The sequence below is a fragment of the Coregonus lavaretus genome (genome assembly GCF_964263955.1).
Source record: "Coregonus lavaretus genome assembly, chromosome: 38".
Lineage (NCBI taxonomy): Eukaryota > Metazoa > Chordata > Actinopteri > Salmoniformes > Salmonidae > Coregonus > Coregonus lavaretus.
The window spans coordinates 1,118,201-1,130,468 of NC_140025.1; positions in this window are offsets into that span (position 1 = coordinate 1,118,201).

Here is a 12,268-nt window from a genome sequence, read left to right on the forward strand (position 1 = left end):
GTTGTTTTGCAAAATATACTGTTTGGTGTTTTCTTTTCTTCCAGAAGCATATGGGGGAATGTGTAGAGGGGATTCAAATACTCAAACATGGACAATATGAATGGACCGGAGGAAGTGGAACAAGGAAGGTGTGGAAATGTTCAGATTCCATCATCAACGTTTCATTGGAAGTCGACACTGCTGAGGAGATGAAGTGTAGTGGACTACATTCCAGTGTCTGCAATGATATATAGACATATTTGCATGTGTAATACATAATTTGTGTTATATTCTTCCTGTATTAATGTTTTGAAGAATTATGTTTTCTGTTTTTGGGTACATGTGGGGACCTCAGATGTTTTTGTTTATTTCGTTGAAGCTTAGGGATATTGGGTCTAGGCAAGGACAGAGAGAATCCACAGGAGGGTCCGATGGGTCGACCAGCCTGAATGTGGACATTTTTTATTGTATTTTGTTTGCTGAGGTTTTCATGTGTATTCAATTGCATCATGGCTTAAAATGCATTGATAAAGATTTATAAATTGATCTGGAGTTCTTAGGTGGTCGCCTGGGGCAGAGGGGCCGTGAGAGAATTTTCCTGTCTTGACTGATTGATGGATATTTGGAATGAAAGCTGCCAGACAGGTTTTTCGCTCTTACACTCCATAACAATTTATTTACACTCCATAACAATTTATTTACGTTCTATAACAATTTATTTACACTCCATACAAAAATGTGTCTATATAAACATGTGTTTACTCTCCATAACTTTTGGTTTATTGATGAAGTTACTCAAGAACAAAAATTGTTATTTGTCATAATCCTATTCTTTTTGTTTTCGAGACTTAATTAGTCTCGAAGGGGGGAAATATGTAGTATCTAAACAGTTTATGATTTTGCTGACGTTTGCAAATGGTGTGTTAGAGGAACTTGGCTCTGCTCTGCTGAAACATCTGGAAAGCATTACTACATAGGTTTCTTGGAATAGAGGAGAGTCGGTTATGTAGAGGCCGGGGATTGGTCTAATAAAATCACGCCATATTATGTTACATAGGATATAAATACCCTGTTTTGAACAAAGGACGGGGAGAAATAACACATGAACAGATTGGGCCGTTATTCTCCAGATATTCTGCAGATAAATTGATACTGTGATCTTTGATACAAATAAACCTTTATAATCAAAGTACAGTGTAAGCGGACTTCTTATCATCACAGCAGAGATCAGCATCGTTGTCTTGGACACCACACTACCTTGTAGGCTACCTGGGCCTGTCCCTGAAGGTGACCTGGTGTTTAATAGTCTTAATTTTAATTGTTTCCTCTCCTCAGTGGTCTGCCATACACCAGGTGTTATCCATTCTTTAGCCCCCTTCTGTTTGAAGCCCATGACCTTTTTTTAGCTGTTTCAAAATGTGGTCTTGATGGTATCACATTTTAGTTTGTTTTGTTCAGTATTTTAGCTCCACAACAAAGTCCTTGTTCTTCTTTGGACACTTGGTTTTTGCAATGTCCAGTTGTTTCCTGCACTGGCCTTTTGAGCGTGAGCTGGATGGTGGTAGTGAGTAGGCAGTGATCGGTAAGCTCTAACATCCTGTATTGTGACCTGCACCACTTACCATTAATGGTAATATGGTCAATTTGGTTTATGGTTTTACCATCAGGTGATTTCCAGGTGAGCTTGTGAATGTACTTGTTGTATCCTAAGATGCTGGGTTCTTTTACTGAAGACTCCGAAGCGTACTTATAATAATCAGAACTGATTTATTTCATGTTCTCCTTATCACATTCCAATCAACTACTCTCTACAGTGTCTTCAGCCCAACTCCCCAATACATCGTTGAACTTTTCCCGTCCTTGCATCTCGTAATCCAATCACTTCAATGCAAGAACGGAAATCCCATTGTCATTTGTTAATTCAAATAACTCAACTCCTGCATACAAATCCCTTTGGCTATTTGCAACCATTTTAAATCTAAACTCATTAACACATAATACATTTCTCAATACACCACACTCCTCCCCGGAAATGCTCACTTCCTCTGATAACATCCTTGATGAACATCATGGGTTTTCCAAAACAGTTTTTCACTTATCAACTCATATACAACCTGTTTACAGATCCAATCGGTCCGGAGGCCTTCTGACCCTGATCTCATGATGCTCTGGACCCTCAGGCTCACGGCCTGGCACAATGTGTGTCTCTGCATTCGTGCCCGTCACAGTCGTGGTGTCCAAGTCCCAATCAGAGATGTTCCACTCTGACACATTCAGGTCTTCTCTTTCATTGTGTTGCATCATAATTTGATCCACATGCTTCTTAAACAATTTTCCCTCAGTCTGCACCAAGTAGGTTACAGGACCAAGTACCCTTTTCACAACCCCGGGTACCCATTTCTCTCTCTCTCCTCCCCGGCACTTTGTTCCGACTGAAAGAAACAACGCTTGCCCACCCCCTTGTCCTGTATCTTATACTGCATGTCAGCTGAAAAGCTGGGTTTAACCAGTGATAACCTTGTTCTAACCTGTCTTTTTAGGAACAACTCTGCTGGAGTTTTTCCAGTTGTGGCATGTGGCGTATTCCTGTAGACAAACAGAAAGTTAACCACACTATGCTGTACAGACCGTCCTGATGACTTGCCCTTCTCTAGAGCCTGTTTTAGATTCTGTACAAGTCGCTCTGCTGCGCCATTTGAAGCTGCATGAGACAGAGCCGACTTGATGTGTTTCACCCCATTCAACTGGAAGAATGTCTCCATCTCTTTTGACACCAGCTGCGGCCCATTGTCTGAAACACACTCCTCAATTAACCCGTAGGCTGAGAACATTCCCCGGAGTGTCTCTACAGTGGCTGTAGCTGAAATATTACCCATACAGTTTACTTCTGGCCAGCGTGAGTATGCATCCGTAACTACTAAGAACTGGTGCTTTCCCTTTTGAGCAAAATCGATATGGATGCGCTGCCAGGGCCTCTCAGGCCATTTCCAAGGATGCACTGGTGCAAGTTTAGGCATATGTCTAGTAGACTGACACACCTGGCATTTCCTTACCATGTATTCTATGTCTGAGTCTAACCTGGGCCACCAAAAATGGCTCCTTGCAAGAGCTTTCATTTTTACCATGCCCCAGTGGTTTTCATGTAGCTCCTTCAGTAGGTTCCTCTGTAGAGTAGCCAGCACCACCGCTCTCATACCCCATAACACACAATCACTTTCTACAGTGAGCTCATCACCCAATAAGGCTTTAGTTCAGGATCAGTAACATGGTTAGGCCACCCTGTAAGTGTGAAGTGCTTCACTTTAGCCAAACCCTTGTCCTTGGTAGTTTCCCTGGCTATGTCTTTAGCTAAAATGGGTACCACATCTAAAAATGACACTCGATAGTTTGGATTGCTATCTGCACCCACCCCATATGGTGAGGCATCACAAGCCAATATTACTGGCATGTGAGGGTCGTAGTGCACTAACACTGAGGAGGAAGACAGTTGCGTCTTCGTTGTTTCAAATGCCTGCTGACATTGTTCTGACCACACCCAAGGTCTATCTTTCTGTAAGAGCTCTGTCATAGGTTTGATGAGAGTAGAGAGATTCTCCATGAACTTGCCATAGTAGGTAAGTAAAGCCAGATATGCTCTGAGCGCTGTCACATTCGTTGGCACTGGATCCTTTGCTATGGCTTCAGTCTTGTCCTGCACTGGATGTAGCCCCTGTTCGTCTATCCTGTGACCTAAGTAAGTGACGCTAGACTGAAAAAATGCACACTTGTCCCGGTTTACTCTTAACCCACGCTCTTGCAGCCTCTGTAACACTGCTTCTACGTTCTGTAAGTGGTCCTCTGACGATTTCCCTGTGATAAGAATGTAATCCAGAAAGCACACAACCCCAGGTAAACCCTGTAAGACCTGGTCCATAATACGTTGGAATATAGCTGGAGTGCTTGATACTCCATAAAACAGTCTATTCATCTGGAATAATCCCTTGAGCGTGTTTATTGTCAGGAAATGCTTTGACTCTTGATCTACTTCCACTTGCTGGTAGGCCTGTGTAAGGTCTAACTTTGTGAACTGTTTACCCCCGGATAGAGTAGCAAACAAGTCCTGGGTCTTTGGTAAGAGGTACTGGTCCACATCCACCCATGCATTTACAGTCACCTTGTAATCATGACATATTCTGACATCCCCATTTGTCTTTGGAACGCAAACTATAGGTGCTGCCCATTCACTATATTCTATGGGTGTGATCACTCCTTGTTTTTCTAGCTCTGTAAGCTGTTTGTCTACTGCCTATCTGAGTGCGTAAGGCACAGGTCTAGCCTTACAAAACTTTGGAACAGCTTTCTCTGACACTTGGATTTTGGCTTTAACTCCCTTTACCACACCCATTTCACCACTAAACACCTCAGCATATTTATCGTACAGCTGTGCAACTGGGTCTGACACATGGTTCACTCTAGACCAATCTAATTTTAGGTGCTGAATCCAGTTTCTCCCCATTAGTGTAGGACCCTTCCCTTTTGACACTAATAGGGGTAGTGGTAACACCTGAGCGCCACATTTCACTTTAACCTCCAGCTTTCCCAATAACTGAATAGGCTGAGCTGAGTAAGTTCTCAAAACAACATCACATGGTTGCAGTTTATGCTTCTTAAATCTGTTGTTGTACAGCTTCTCTGAGATAATAAACATGGCAGCCCCAGTATCTACCTCCATCTTTATCTTTTCCCAGTTACATCTCACCATGACCATATACGGTTTCACATACTCACGATCACTACACACAGTAAGAAGTCCCAAGTCCTTTTCTGACTGGTGATTTCCGACTGTGCTGGACCCTGCAGGCAATAGCAGTTCTGCCTCCTCAACTTGATCTGTCGTCAAGTAGCGTGTCCCCTTCACTGGATTAGAGTGCGCTGTTTGAGAGCGTTGCTTAGAAAACGCGCTGTTCCCCGCAGATACTCTTCCCCTGCAAGCCCTTTCAAGATGTCCAGTCTTCTGGCACGCTCTGCATTGGAACTCCTTGTAGCGGCAAGTCTGCTGTGAATGTCCTGTCCCCAAACAGCGAAAACAGGGCTTTGACGTCTCCCCCCTCTGGTCTGACATCCACTGTTTCTCCCTGGAGGATCCGGGTCGATGCCCCTCCCGTTTAGTGGTCAACTGATCCGTTCTCAGCTGAGACGGTGTCTGCTGGAATTTCTGCATACTCTGGGCTGTGCACTCAAAGTTGTTGACAATGTCCAATACTTTTGCCCATGTTAAATTCTCCCCGTATGCCGTGCTTAACATCTTGTCCCGCAGCTCCTTACTGGCAACTCCATAAACTAGCTGGTCCCTCAGCTGCTCCTCTAGTGCAGCCCCAAACTCACATGTAGCCGCCAGTCCCTTTAGCGATGCTATATACTCACCTAACGTCTCTCCCGCCAACTGTTTCCTATTCCGAAAAACATACCTCTCGCTCAACACGTTCCGTTTTGGCACATAAAAGTCTCTCAGAGCTGAAATTAGCTCCTGGAAGCTAGCCTCTCCCGGCTTCTTCGGCGCTACCAAATCTTTCAGCAGCGTAAACGTCTTTGAACCCACGACTGATAGAAACACCGCTCTTCTTCGGTCGTCAGCTATCTCGTTGGCCTCCAAAAAATGGCCTCCAAAAATCTCTCCTCATATGTGCTGAAGCTCTCGTTAGCCTCCTGGAAACACAAACCGGTCTCACTACTGAAAAGTGCCATGGCTCTCATTAGCCCACGCGCCTTTTCTTTCCAGCTGACCAGTTAATCTAACTTTTTAGCTCGTTCCCTCAGTTGGTCATCAGCAGTCTGAGGATTTTGCCTCAGAATTCCGTTATCCTCGTCGCCAGTTGTTGCATCCTAAGATGCTGGGTTATTTTACTGAAGACTCCGAAGCGTACTTATAATAACCAGAACTGATTTATTTCATGTTCTCCTTATCACATTCCAATCAACTACTCTCTACAGTGTCTTCAGCCCAACTCCCCAATACATCATTGAACTTTTCCCACCCTTGCATCTCGTAATCCAATCACTTCAATGCAAGAATGGAAATCCCATTGTCATTTGTTAATTCAAATAACTCAACTCCTGCATACAAATCCCATTGGCTATTTGCAACCATTTAAAATCTAAACTCATTAACACATAATACATTTCTCAATACACCACAGTACTTATGTGGGGAGATGGTCCCGCCAATGAAACGGTGGTGGTCATGAAATTGTCGGTCTGTTATTGTCATGCTAAAGCCTGCCGGTCTCACGGTAATTGTTCATTGACATAAACATGTTTAGCATCTCCAGGCCTCCACACATATATATTTTAGGTAGGTCTAAAGAAACATTATGATATGAATAAAATGTATTTCAGATTAACAGAATATGAGTTGGCCTATTACTGTATGTTGTCTAGCTATGTGGCATGCTGTAGGCTTGTTCATTTAGCAGACAATATATAATTATAAGAGCAGTGTTATATGATTTTATTATAGTAATAATAATATAATTGAACTTAACTGAATAAAATAGAAAGGATAGTTTTCCCATTTCAGGAGTGAGTGCACATATGAAGAATATGTTGAGCATAAAAGTGATAATTTCGAACAGATCCTACAGACTACCCTAGATTTAGAGTTATTTGGCAACTTTAGTTGTTATTTATACAAACCTTAGAATGTCTTAGAAATCAAAACATATATGGGTCGCATGATGGGACTATAGGCTATTGATGATTTGAGAAAAAGCCTGCCTCAGGCGGCACACACTGTTCTCTCATCAAGTGATCATATTATCATCAGACTATCCTCAATGGAATATTGTCTTTACTAATATGTTAAATTAGTTTCGATTTAGAATGGCCCATTATCAAATGGGCAGGAATAGGGGCAGGGGAAACAAATACATGTCATCCGTCTATGCATTCAAATAGTGAATGGAATGGAAGCCTCTTTCCCGCCTGTTTGTTTGGGTAGGCTACTCCGGTTATTTCACTCCATGCATCAACCACTGTTTGAGGAGCATGCACTCTCTCGCTGCGCGACAGGTGATATTCCCCCAAAACATTGTATGCCATGGGCTCCCCAAACCTGTTCCTGTAGCTACCAAGTGCTTAATTTGGGAAACCAAGTGAAATCTGTTTGGGAACATCGATAGTAACATGTTTTCACAACCAAACATATTTCATTAAACTGATGACAGCTCCTCTCTCTGTGCACTTGAGAACGTAATGAAGGAGAGAGGGGAGGACAAGAAAACGCACGGTGGTGAGATATTCTGTAGCTAAAGGTAGCCTAATGTGTCACCTTATTAATTATGAAAATATACAAAATTCCCTATTACTAGGCTATTCTAAATCAAATACAAATTCACTATTGCAGGCTAACTCTGTAAGACGCCCTGCACAATCAATGAACGAACAGCATCGCCTAGGCCTATATGTTCTCTCACAGATTCATGAATTGAAACTTTGGAGTGTAGCAGGGGCTCAACTTTCACTGGGGACGGGGGTCATTTCCCCCCCACATTCTGAAATTGCATTTTTGTCCCCCCCCCCCCCCCCCCCCCAGTTTATTTATTGCAATGTGACACAAAAAGCAGCAACGGTATGCTTTAGGACCATGCGGACACCACAGAGCTGGCTGACAGGCTCTGTGAAAGCAAAGCTTCTGGAAGGCTGGCTGGACCAGCACAGGAGAGTTGAGCATAGTTTTTTTTTTTTTTTTTTTTTTTTTTTTGGGGGGGGGGGGGGAGTTGAGCATAGTTCAGTATGTTTGTGTTGCGCTCTTTCACCGAGTTGTAAAAGCAAGCAGAGCAGAAACTGGCTACTCTTTAGATGACTGATGTAGCTGGAAAGGTAACTGCTGTTTAACTTAACAGAAAGAAAAAAACTAGTGTTTATTCGCATTGCTGAGTTAGTATTGTAACTGACATGTAACGTTAGCTAATGTTTCATCCCCTCTCGGCTGAGTTGAATGAATAAGCTACACTAGTTAGTAGCTACCACAGCCAGGTCAGCTCTAGCCTTTAGTTATCTGTCAGACAGTAATACTAGCCACCTCATATCGCTAACAGCTTTAGTTTGTATGGAAATATTTTGTAGCCTTTGTTTTGTCCCATTTCAGAAGTAAATGAACGTGGCTAGCTTTCGCCAGTTAATGTACCGTTAGAGAGAGAGCTAGCCAAAAGTTGGCTAACATTTTGTCAGTGCAATGTGAGTTTTATTAGTCAGTATGGCAATGTAACAGTTTCATCTTGAATTGATAGGTAACATACAGTAGCTACAGGGCAGCAGTTTAAGCTTAAAGCTACAGTCTGGGATCTGGGAATAATGATCATTTCAGTTATTGAACCATTGATTCTATTCTTGGATAATAAAATGTATACAGTGCATTCGGAAAGTATTCAGACCCCTTCACTTTTTCCACATTTTGTTACCTTACAGCCTTATTCTAAAATTGATTGAATTGTTTTTTCCCCCTCATCAATCTACACACAATGCCCCATAATGACAAAGCAAAAACAGAATTTTTACATAATTATTCAGACGATGTACTCAGTACTTTGTTGAAGCACTTTTGGCAGCAATTACATACTTGAGTCTTCTTGGATATGACACTACAAGCTTGGCACGCCTGTATTTGGGGAGTTTCTCCCAGATCCTCTCAAGCTCTATCAGGTTGGATGGGGAGTGTCTCTGCACAGCTATTTTCAGGTCTCTCCAGAGATGTTTATCTGGTTCAAGTCCGGGCTCTGGCTGGGCCACTCAAGGACATTTAGAGACTTGTCCCGAAGACACTCCTGCGTTGTCTTGGCTGTGTGCTTAGGGTTATTTTCCTGTTGGAAGGTGAACCTTCGCCCCAGTCTGAGGTCCTGAGCGCTCTGGAGCAGGTTTTCATCAAGGATCTCTCTGTACTTTGTTCCGTTCATCTTTCCCTCGATCCTGACAAGTCTCCCAGTCCCTGCTGCTGAAAAACATCCCTACAGCATCATTTAAGAATGATGGAGGCTACTGTGTTCTTGGGGACCTTCAATGCTGCAGACATTTTTTGGTACCCTCCCCCATCTAACAATTGCTTAACACTATGGGCTATTGTAAATGTAAGCTTAATATTAATCTCTATTGGACCAGTTAGGTTCATACTGGAGCATTATGGTGAAATGAAGAACACACAACTGAATAATTTAGGAAAAGAATGCCGGCTTGTATTTTGTAAATAAATAAAAATATTCACCTTTAGTAAATATTGATATGTGAAATTTGTACAATGAGATCAATATGAATTCATTACATCAACAGTACAATAGACTTAGATATCGGCCATATATCCTGCCTCAGCTTTCAATGTTCAATACAAATACAATAAACATGAATCCACCGAAAAACACAACTCAATTCACAAATACCGACTTATAAACCACTTTGAGATGGAATCAAATGTGAGTGACTGTGCATATCAATAAACACTGTAAGGTGTTTTAATGTGGTATGTGCTTATGACAGTCCCACTGCAATGTATGGTGCAATGATGTCTTGCAACAAAGAATCCTACCACACCATAGTATGGCAGTGCACATTCAGTGTCCTCCAAGGAAAAGGAAAAATAGATCTTCGCATGCAAATCTTCTTACGAATGTCCTGGGTTCGGACGGCTCGCCATCCTTGGTGGAACTGAATCCATACTAAAAAAATCTGACCTGTTTTACAAACAGGATCACACAATACAGTGGGGAAAAAAAGTATTTAGTCAGCCACCAGTTGTGCAAGTTCTCCCACTTAAAAAGATGAGAGAGGCCTGTAATTTTCATCATAGGTACACGTCAACTATGACAGACAAATTGAGATTTTTTTTCCAGAAAATCACATTGTAGGATTTTTTATGAATTTATTTGCAAATTATGGTGGAAAATAAGTATTTGGTCACCTACAAACAAGCAAGATTTCTGGCTCTCACAGACCTGTAACTTCTTCTTTAAGAGGCTCCTCTGTCCTCCACTCGTTACCTGTATTAATGGCACCTGTTTGAACTTGTTATCAGTATAAAAGACAGCTGTCCACAACCTCAAACAGTCACACTCCAAACTCCACTATGGCCAAGACCAAAGAGCTGTCAAAGGACACCAGAAACAAAATTGTAGACCTGCACCAGGCTGGGAAGACTGAATCTGCAATAGGTAAGCAGCTTGGTTTGAAGAAATCAACTGTGGGAGCAATTATTAAGAAATGGAAGACATACAAGACCACTGATAATCTCCCTCGATCTGGGGCTCCACGCAAGATCTCACCCCGTGGGGTCAAAATGATCACAAGAACGGTGAGCAAAAATCCCAGAACCACACGGGGGGACCTAGTGAATGACCTGCAGAGAGCTGGGACCAAAGTAACAAAGCCTACCATCAGTAACACACTACACCGCCAGGGACTCAAATCCTGCAGTGCCAGACGTGTCCCCCTGCTTAAGCCAGTACATGTCCAGGCCCGTCTGAAGTTTGCTAGAGTGCATTTGGATGATCCAGAAGAGGATTGGGAGAATGTCATATGGTCAGATGAAACCAAAATATATAACTTTTTGGTAAAAACTCAACTCGTCGTGTTTGGAGGACAAAGAATGCTGAGTTGCATCCAAACAACACCATACCTACTGTGAAGCATGGGGGTGGAAACATCATGCTTTGGGGCTGTTTTTCTGCAAAGGGACCAGGATGACTGATCCGTGTAAAGGAAAGAATGAATGGGGCCATGTATCGTGAGATTTTGAGTGAAAACCTCATTCCATCAGCAAGGGCATTGAAGATGAAACGTGGCTGGGTCTTTCAGCATGACAATGATCCCAAACACACCGCCCGGGCAACGAAGGAGTGGCTTCGTAAGAAGCATTTCAAGGTCCTGGAGTGGCCTAGCCAGTCTCCAGATCTCAACCCCATAGAAAATCTTTGGAGGGAGTTGAAAGTCCATGTTGCCCAGCGACAGCCCCAAAACATCACTGCTCTAGAGGAGATCTGCATGGAGGAATGGGCCAAAATACCAGCAACAGTGTGTGAAAACCTTGTGAAGACTTACAGAAAACATTTGACCTGTGTCATTGTCAACAAAGGGTATACAACAAAGTATTGAGAAACTTTTGTTATTGACCAAATACTTATTTTCCACCATAATTTGCAAATAAATTCATAAAAAATCCTACAATGTGATTTTCTGGATTTCTTTTTCTCATTTTGTCTGTCATAGTTGACGTGTACCTATGATGAAAATGACAGGCCTCTCTCATCTTTTTAAGTGGGAGAACTTGCACAATTGGTGGCTGACTAAATACTTTTTTCCCCCCACTATATGTCAGTGAAACTGAATTACATGCACTCAGAAATGCAGCCAGAATTGCTTTGACCTGAGATTAAGCAGTAAATACATCTGACTCTCTCAGGTTGAAACGAAAACCACCCATAATATTTGTACCGCAGTGACGAGTGTGAGAGACATGGCTGAAAACTTACCTCAATCCAGGAATGGAAGATGTCGCTGTACTCCTAATTACGTTGTCAAGCCATATCTCACGCTCATCGCTGCGGTGCAAACCTTATGGGTGGTGTTAATAACAACCTGAAAGAGTCAGATGTATTTATCTGCTGAATCTCAGGTCAAAACAATTCTGTCTACATGGGGGATAATGAAAATGAATTTCTAGATATTACATGTTTATTTAAATGTTTAAATATATTAAATGAGTCAATGATGTCACGACTTCCGCCGAGGCTGCCTCCCCTCCTTGTTCGGGCAGGTTTCGGCGTTCGTCGTCACCAGCTTACTAGCTACTGCCCGATCCCATTCTCATCACTCCACTTGTCATGTCTTGTCTTGTCAATCACACACACCTGGTGCTCATTCCCCTAATTAGTATGTGTATAAGTGTTCCCTCTGTTCCCTTGTCTTTGTGAGTGATTGTTTCTTTGTGAGAGCGAGTAGCTCGGTTGAGCTACTCTTCCATTTGTTATTGCCGTGCTCTACCTCTGTAGCTCAGCTGGTAGAGCACAGCGCTTGTAATGCCAAGGTAGTGGGTTCGATCCCCGGACCACCCATACACAAAAAATGTATGCACGCATGACTGTAAGTCGCTTTGGATGAAAGCGTCTGCAAAATGGCATATTATTATTATATTGCCAAGGTGGAATATTTCCCTTGTGATAGTTTCGTTTTGATACTTGGTGCGTTTATTGATGTAAACGGAATAAACTCTGGATTTTGGTGTTTTACTCCTGCGCCTGACTCCTTCATTCACACCTCCTCACAATGA